Source organism: Echinops telfairi, unplaced genomic scaffold, assembly GCF_000313985.2.
Source record: "Echinops telfairi isolate 266 unplaced genomic scaffold, ASM31398v2 ScPeMD7_7468;HRSCAF=8506_0, whole genome shotgun sequence".
NCBI lineage: Eukaryota > Metazoa > Chordata > Mammalia > Afrosoricida > Tenrecidae > Echinops > Echinops telfairi.
In genome coordinates this window covers 82,950,357-82,960,469 of record NW_022111369.1, presented here as the reverse complement: position 1 = coordinate 82,960,469, position 10,113 = coordinate 82,950,357, and positions in this window count along the sequence as shown.

Here is a 10,113-nt window from a genome sequence, read left to right as displayed (position 1 = left end):
AGGGGACAGGAGAATCAAGAGGGCTTTGTTTTCCATGAGGGTAGCCACATCTTTGTAAATGGACGGGAAATATCCAGTATAGAGGGAAACAGATGCAAGAGAAGTAACTGGTAACTTCCATGGCATTGCCTAACTACATGCTTCGCTGACCCAGGTGGTTCTGTCAGGTAAAAGTTGGAGCTAACCTGAAGGTTGGCTGTCCAGATCCATTAGCTGCTCAGGAGGAATAAGAGGCAGCTATCTTACTCCTGTAAAGATGGAGAGCCTTGGAAACACTGTTATCTGCTCACTACTATAGAGAGTTGATTCGGTGGCAGTAGGTTTCAGTACCACAAGACAACTATAACGCGAGATAATTATTGACAGACTGACGTCTGGAAGATGATATGAATGAAGAAGAATTCTTTGTTACATTCATCTGTTGACTGAGTTTTACTAAAGTATCTTCTTGCTACATACATGATTGAAAATTCCTAGCTTATTCGATATATGCATAGTTTAAAACATCATTGTGTTTTCCAGTCTTGGGCACAAATTCTTCTATGGGGTATCATGTAATTCTCATGAATATGATTCATTTCTCTAACTAGAGAATCACAGAACTATAAATATCTAAACTAATCACCATTCATGTTGAGGACTGTTAGACAAGTTGATGAATATTAATTACTAATTAGCATGCATCTTTATTTCAGTGTTCACATGAAACATGCATTTGAAAAAATAAAACTAAAATTCATACTAGAAATGGAATTACTCTTTTATTACCTCATTTTCCCAAATTATAGCCCCACTACAATCCCTCTCTCAAATATATATTTCTTTCTTATTTTATTCTTATGTAGACAAATATATTAAAATGAAAAAGAAGTATGTCATGGCTCCTTTAAAAACAACATTTTCCAAGGCAAAAATTCACCCCTAGGCACATTCTGTCATGGATATTTTGGGACCTGGCATAATATTGTCCTTCTTTCAATGTTCCGACATCACTTGACTCCTTTTGGCTCACTCTTATAGGATCTATAAAAACCTTTCAAGAGAAGAAGCACTACTAAGAATCTCTTACAAATCTAGGGCACTTACAGTTTTTAAAGTGTTTTAAAATTATGTTCCCTCAGCGGATTGGATCCTCAACTCTCTTAGGGCTCAGGAGCACATTGGAGAGAGTCTAAGCACAGCTGGTGGAGGAGAAGCCACGGGTTTATCCAGAGGGTCTGCTGAGGAAGTGGACCTTGGATGGTAGCAGAGTCCTAATTTCGGAGACAGTTATTGCAGTTTGCTGATGCTGGACCAGATGGAGGAAGAGTAGATTGTTGATAACCTCCTTAAAATATATATTCTATCACCAGTGCTGGAATAGTGAGGCCCTGGACCTGGACAAAGAAAGATTCCTAAAGTCCGCCTTAGGCCTGCCAAGAGATTGTGTGTGACAAAACAGAAAGACGTGATTATTTTTCATGCTCAAGGACCTTAAAATAAAAGGCTGCAATTTTATTACTGATGTGTTAATAACATCAAACCTATTTCCCTTCTCCCGAAATTTATTTACTGATATTTAGAAATTGTTCCCTGATACATTTTAATCAGGTGTACTTTAGAAATCTGAAGCAAAATATGTTGTCAATATTGACAGAAAGCATTTAATCAGATTCTATTTTTATTCAATTCTTTTTATTAAAGTTTTGGGATCATAAATAAAATGGTATTTGTGCTCCCACTCTATCATTTTAAATTTGCTAGTCAGATATTTCTTTTTCAAAATTAAAAAGCAGAGTACAGGACACTGATGACCTAACATTTCGCAAATAAAATACTATTTTTTTTCCTTTGTAATATTTGGAGTGGGTGCAGGTCTCGTTGGTGTATGCATGCGTGGGCTTTTCATGTGGTTTGAAGAATGGCGTGGGATCCAAGCCATTAGGTTTAAAATGTGTTTATATTATAACTTCTCTAATAATAAATGAAATGGATTTGTTCCAGAACTATGTTGGCTTCCCTTATTATAGTGTGATCTAATCATATCTGAGATTTCATTTACTTATTTATTAAAATACACAATGATACTTTCTCTGGCAAGTGTGTTTGCCAGGTCCAAATCATATGATTATAAAATTCTTAACCTTTAAGCAGATGTACAGTTACTAAATAACCTTTTGTTTGTCTTCTATCATCATTAGGGCACAACGCTACCTTTTTAATCTGCACATTTTATTATCTAACCCGTCCAGTCAAGTTTATGAAACCTCTATGACTTGATGTCCTAATACTCATGTTCTTCTTCCAATCCAATACCACTTTTTTAATGTCTCAGATTTAACAAAACCTCCTCTACAACTGACGTGTCCCTATATTGCCTTCCTCTCAAAAACAGAAAGCATGTTAAGCTACTAAAGCAGTTCTCAGTCTTAGCCAATTCCCTGGGGAAACCTTTCCTAAGAAAGTCTGCTGATCGCCATCACTTGGACTCACTCAGCGACTAAACCCCATGCGTGTTCCCAACACATGCTCCTGTTCCTTTTGTCCTCTTCTTGGCATGCCTCATTTGGAAAATATTCTGTCCCCTACCTCATCAATTACTTTGTGCCCCAGTCCATTTTAAGGTGTAGTTTGCTAGGATGAATATTTAATAAATGGTCTACCTGAAATGATAATTGAGTAGCTTTCCAATTTTACATGAAGAATCACCTATCATATTTGCTAAAATACAAATTGCTGGGTCCACAAGCGACACTGATGACTCAAGATTTCCAGAGAGGAGAGAGAACCACTTCAAGTGCTTATTACCAGAGAAATTTGAGGAACGAATACATTTTTTAAAGTTAATTTGACATCTGCTTCCATAAACCTCCAAAATTGCTGAAAAGTATTTGAAGAAGAGAAAGAAAAAAAAAAACTTTCTCTGGAATATGGAATGGAAGAGATGAAAAAAGACATGCTCTGGCAGATTTGAGCGTGATGGGGATGTGGTAGGCTGCTAAGAATGAATGATGCTTGAGGAATTTTATTTCTCTTTGAAATAGAAATATGCGCTCATCTGCTTAAAGGAGAAGTAGGAAAGCCATCAGGTGCTTGAAGAGTTTGGTGAAATTGTGGCGTAATTCAAGTTCATGTGCAAGAGGACCAAAAAGGAACATGTAGCTGAGTGCTGAGTAACCATTGAAGACTTTCCTGAGCTAGTACTCCAAGACTGTGTGTGAGCTACTCTTATTAATTCACTTCTAAGGAATAGAATACGGCAGCTGTAAAGGGATTCTGTTTATAAGTTTAGGTTATAAAAAGACCAAAGTTTCCAACATGAGTCTTTTTTCTCCCTCTCTCTTGGACTACTCACCCTGGGCATATCAGTGGCAAAGACGTGAGGAAGTCTTGTAGGGATGCCAATGTGAGTGAGCTTGCAAGTGGATCATCGGAGGCCGGCCAGCAGCCCCAAGAGTGAAGTTAGAATTGGATCTTCTCAGACCTGTAATCTCGTGGTTTGGGGGAGCCTCTTACTCAGCTCCACTTAAGCCTTGAGATGCTGGTCTATAGTTTGACTGTACCTAAAGGATGGATCTTGAGCCACGGGTACCACTTCAACTATATCGTTTCTATACTCACGGAAATTGTAAAATGCTAAGTAGTTTTTGTTCCAAACCATTACATTGGAAACTTATTTGTTATATAACAATACAACATTCATATAAATACATAGTCAAAACAAAGTGCTTAGAAATTGGTCCTTTGCAATAGTGAATAGCATGTGTAATTGTAATTCTTTTCATTTACATGCTTAAAAATGACTATGCCATTAAGCTAACTTGGTAGAACTCTTCACTTGTACACTGGCGACCTCGGGTCATTTCCTGGCCAACAATCTTAGGCACCGACACCTCTTGTCTATCAGGGTTGTCTATTTTTGCTCTGATGCTGAACACATTTCAGGGAAGTTTCCAGACCAGGACAGACTAGAAAGAAAGACCCTATGATTTACTCCTGAAACAGTCAATGAAAACTTTATGGTTCAGAAAAGTTCAATTCATAACCTAATGGGGATGGTATTAGTGATTGTTCAATGTTTGACTCCATTATGTATTGGATCATCATGGGTTGGAAAGTGATTCAATGATGCCTAACAATAACAACATTATTATTTTTAAAATGACTATAAAATAATATTCTTTTGGATTATTTTCTTTTCATGAAAATACTTTGTCTTGTGGTCCATGCTATACTCTTCTTATTAGACAAGACAAAAATAAAATATCAGAAATATGAGTAGAGGATGAATGAATGGAATAACCTCTTTAAAATGTATATTCTATATCTTCAATGATAAAATAATGTAATATTTAGCAAGGACTATACTATTTGTGCATTAATAATATTTAGATTACCTGAAACTCCCAAATTCCTTCCTACTCTATATTTTAGTCCATCAATTAATTAACCTAATCTAAACCTCATTATTTTTGTATATTCAGTAGTTTTAACAAGAAATCAATCTTTCTAAATTCGGTGGCTAATGAAATCAATAATTATTCTGGGCATTTGAAGTTAGTAGGTAAAAGAAAATTTAGGGATTAAGCAATACATTTAGAAGTGTAGCTATTAAATCTATCACATGATTTAGATAATGTGTTTCTCATCCATGACATCAGTAATACTAATTACTATACTGGTTGGAAGAATGAGCAGTTTTTGTATAGTCATAAATATTTATCTACAAGCTTGTTATATCATGTAATTCTTTTACTTATGCATCCCATGTTCTCATAGAGAATTTCTTGAGAATTATGCTTGACATTTGATTTACACACACACACACACACACACATATTATTATAGTACCCAAGAACTGTATTTTACCATTTGCCACACACTAATACAGGGAAAAACGTGTTCATAATGAAAATATATCTTTTTAAAATTACACTGCTAATTGTGTAAGCTATCTGAAACCTGAACCACAGCAGTTTATATCCTACATAGTAATAGCAACCAAAGACAAAAGCAATTTCTGGAAATTGGAACCTTAATATTTTGAGCAATAAGTTACAATAAGAAGGTATAAACTTGGATTTAGAATATGATATAGTTGATCAATTAATGGAGGATAAGATGAAAAGGGGACCTGAAAAATATTTGTGAAAATTATTACCATGTGACAGATCTCTAATCAAATTACAGGAGTCTTCTTTAGGGCAAAGTAAGTTGTTAAATCTAGTTTATCAAGTAGCTTCCTGGAAACTGTCCTCAATTTATTTTAAGTTAGACACAATCTACTCAGCTCCATTATAAAACAGAATAATTGCCTCATGGACACAGTTTCAAATGATGCTTCATGTTGGAGTCACATCTTTATAGTTACTTTGCAATCACATTTAGAGCTTTATATCTCAGTCAAATTAATTAATCAAATATTTTTAGCTAGATTAACTTATCCTTGCATCTTTACCAGTGACTGTAGACTGGAAAATATCACACATAAGATGCATATCTATTTCTTTTTATGGACATGCACCCAGCCATGTATTCACACACACAAAGTAGGAGGAGATGCACTGTCTCTCAGCACGGATTGTTTTGGAAAGCCGAGGGCAACATGGAGCTTCAAGTAGAAGCACTAAGTGGGGAAAGTTCAGTTTGTGTGGGATACCATGTTTCCAATCCCATAACAGAAGAAATTAATAACTCCATCTATTCACCATGGCTTTAAGAAATGTTAGTAAATGTAAAGGTGTTTGCTTGTTTGTGTGATAAAATAAGGCCATACCTTCTAGGGTGGATAAAGTAGAAAAGGAGTTTGTTAATAATTTTAGCGTATGAGATGATACTATTCTGAACTTCTTCACTTCTGATATATAATTTTAAGTTTTGGATCTAATTCTGTAGAGCCAGCTAACAATTCTTTATTGTTGGATCTCAGATTTGAAACTCTAGTCTTGTAGTCCTGACTAAATACAAAGTTTTCATTTCCAACTATTTGCTAAAAAAACCTATCCGGATGTGCTATCAGACCAATATGTTATGACTTCAAAAATCTTACTACTTTGTTCCCTTATTTTCACTTTGTACCTCCTGCTGTTCCCTACTTTCCTATGAATGAATATTTTCACATTCAGTGGCAAAAGTATTGATGTCCCCTAGCTTTTTTTATTTTATTTTATTGTGAGCTCTTACAGCTCTTATCACAATCCATACATATATCCATTGTAACAAACACATCTATACATATGTTGTTATCTTTTTCAAAACATTTTCTTTCTACTTGAGCCCCTGGCATCAGCTCCTAATCCCCCCCTCCCATCCCTATAACCCCTTGATAATTTATAAATTCTTTTTTTTTCATTTTTCACACCGACTATTGTCTCATTTCACCCACTTTTCTGCTGCCCGTCCCCCTGGGAGGGGATGCCCCATATCTTTGAGTCTCTATTTTCTTCTTCAAGCTCTCTCATCATCTTAGTATAACATATATATTTTTCTTGCCATAGGCATTTTAATTTTCTCCTAAGTGGACTCTAGTATCAACCTTTTGATCCTTCAAATTACAAAACTGAAAGAGTTATCTCAAATGTCGACTGGAACTTTCACCACCCCTCCTGGAAAATATTTTAGTGGTTCATCATCCTGTCCAGAATATAGCTTAAACTCCTTAGTATTGCAAGAAATTTTATTGGCATTGTTGTCTACTGCTGGTCCCCATACACTCCTTGCTATTGAACAATTTACTGTTTCCTGCATGCAATGAAATGTGTGTTCTCATACTGCCCTGAATTACAGTGGGAGTTCTCCTTACTGTTTTATCCATGCCCCTCCCTTTTGTAATCATCTAGCTTGAGGATTCAGGAATCATTTCCTATTACTTTTGGTCAAGGAAAGTTATATACGTTCATAATTCCGATGCTAAGGTATCTTAAACATACCAAATTAAAATGTATCCCTGTTGCTTAGGAACTGTTTTTTATTTGTATTCAGCTGGTCTGTCCTGGTATTGAGAATAGTTATTTTATGATGTCTTGAGGCTGTATTCCTTTTTAGTTCTCTTGAAACAAAGAAAAAATAATGGGGGGATTTCTCATGTACAAAACTGAAACATTATAAATGGCAAAAACTTGAATACTTGTCTTTCTCTCTCTCTCATTCCTCTTCTCTGGTTCTCTTCAGAATATTTGCTTTATTCTGTTTACACACAGAACAAGTTTCGGTGCATGATGAAAAATATGATCTTACTGTATTAAACTGACATACAATCAGCATTCAAGATCCCAAACACAAATTTTTGTTTTGTTTTTCCTCCAAGTCTAATGAGAAAAAAACTCAGTGGTTTGCTTGTGGTCAAGTTTGTACCAGTCACTGTGGCCAGAAAAAAAAGTTGAATACAGAATTGATTGTTCTTGACCCAGATCCTTCTAGCAGTACAACCCAAGAAGTAAGAAGTCTGCTGTGCTGGCTTCACGTAGAAAAGCTCCTGGCTTCTCATGGAATAAATTGGACTAGGTGGGGGATTCTCAACCAACAAAATAAGGATGATTGGGAGGTTACATAAGTAGTTTAAATTGTTGAATACAAAATTGATTATATTAAATGAAAGCCCTAAGTCACACTAAAAACAAAGCAAAACAAAAAGAAAACCAATTGCATAATCTCTGAAATTTGTACCTCCTAATTCAACCTATCGCTTGCTGTTAAAATAACATTCTCAACTACCACTAAAATATGCGATCCACCCAAACCCATAGAGCCTTCCACATCTGTCACTGTGTTCGTTGTCGCCGATTCGTTTTGACTCAAGCCCATCTCAGGTATAACTAAGCAAACCGTTGCCTGGTCCTGTGTCGCTTTCATGCTGCTTGGTGTGTTTGGGACCATTGTGATCAAATCATCTCACGAAAGATGCCCCCTTGTTTTCAGCAACCCTCAATTTACCAAATATATCTTTGGTAAGTGATTGGTGATTGGTCTTTCCTGATCACGTGACCAACATAAGCAAGCCCGTTTGGCCATCTTCACCTCTGGGGAGCGTTCTGTGTGGGTTTCTTGTAGATAGACAACTAATCAAAATGCACTTCCCTGAACCGTACCAAATTAAACCTGGAACTGATTAGTTTGGGAAAAATTAAGATTTTCAAACGTTTTTTTTTCTTCGGAAGCCTTCATTTAAATGATGTAAACAAAGTAGAGAAGTTTTATGGAGTGAAGAACAAAAGACCTCCATCTTCAAGAACGGGACAGCTTCCTGTAGTGCCTTCCTATCCTGAGTGTGGTGAAATGTTCAAAGAGCCTTCATACATTGTAATCCGGGACATATCGGAGCTGGTCCACTGGAGGGCCAAAGCAGGAGACACCCATGTGCTGTATCTTTCGACAAGCTACTGTTGTGATTCTTTTATTTGGTTTGATATCTTATCTATTTAAAACTTAACAATTATGAAGACATAAACATGTTTGGCTTATGGTTTTGGAATTTAAAGTGAGAAGAATTTATTTTAATTGAAGGTATGAACTCAAAGGTAACAATTATGTTGTTAAAGATGTGTCCGCATGCCAGAGAAGCCAAATAAGTATTTTCACTATTGAAAAATAATCCTCCTCTAGTAATACGAATTATAAATAGAGCAGTTATATGAAGAATCAATTCGAACAGCATAAAATGATTACGAAGGCAGCATGTGTATCGTTATCCAAAGATGTGACAAGTTTATACTAAACTTATAATTATTCATCTTCCAGGGTTCTTTATAAAAGGTCATTGGAGAAAGTTCAGTTTGTGTGGGAACACCGTGCTTCCAATACCATACAGAAAAATTTAATAATTCCATCTATTCACCATGGCTTAAAGAGATGTTAGTAAATACACGGGTTTTGTTTGCTTGTTATTTTAGAGTATGATATTATACTATTTTAGAGTATGAGATTGTACTATTCTTGACTTCTTCACTTTTGATCTTATGTATAACTAAGTAAAAGGTTGCCTGGCCCTGTGCCATTTTCATGCTGGTCGGTGGGTTTGGGTCCTTTGTGATCAAATATCTCATTAAAGATTCCCGCTTGTTTTCAGCAGTAGTAGTTATACCTGTTTTCACAGCATTGTTGTTGCTCGGTGCCATTGAGCAAATTCTAACCCATATCAAGCAACCCTAGGCACAGCAAAAAAAATACTGTCTGGTCCTGCTCCATCCTTACAATTATTCCTATGCCAGAGCCTATTATTTAAGCCACATTAGACTATCTCTATATTAATGGAAAGATTCAGAAAGGCAGGAATGATTAGAATACAAGAGTTCAGTTATTTAATATCAACATAAAGCTGTCTTTTGCTTGCTTGCTAATGCCTTCTATTTGTTCATGGGCTTTATCTTTGTAGAAGTTGATCTTTAGGCTTATATTTCTTCCCTTAGTATTATAGTGAACAACTGTTTTCCCACAGTTTGGGAAGGTAAGCTTCAGTTTCTTTTGATGGTTTTCTTCAGTCTACAATATACTCAGTAGCCTGATATCCTAATTCATAGTGGACAGGGTGATCTGATTGGTTGCATCAGATAGCTAAGACCTTTTTATCTTATTTTATTATTTTTTAAAGAAACTTTTTGTAGGGCCATAGTGTTCTTTTTGTTAAAAATTGATGTGCCTTCCCTGTCCCTCATGGTTTCATACGGGATGATGACTTGTAGTCTAAGCCACTCTCCATCTATTGCTCTCCAGAAAAGAAGCAGCAATTGTTAAAAGAGGAGGAAAATAAAAACATTTTGTGGTTTCATTATTTTCTCTGTGTGTGTGTGTGTGTGTGTGTGTGTGTGTTTATGTGGAGAAGTCTAGGATTTGGGAGAGGGGAGGGAGGTAGAGATACATCAACATGATCTCCCAATATGGCTAATATCAGCAACAATTTAAGACATTTATCTTTACCAAAAACAAAACAAACCAAAAATCTTTGCATCTCTTGGGTACTTCCGAATTCAGACACACCTCAAGAAGGCTATCAGTTAGCATACCTCCTAGTATTCAAATATTGAAGCATTGGCAGAAAACTTTCAGAAATAGATAAGGAACAGAATTCCAGAGCTAACTAACTGGAAGAAGTCATTTAAATTAGGTCCCATGTCACCAAAGACCTTTTGTGAATATGAT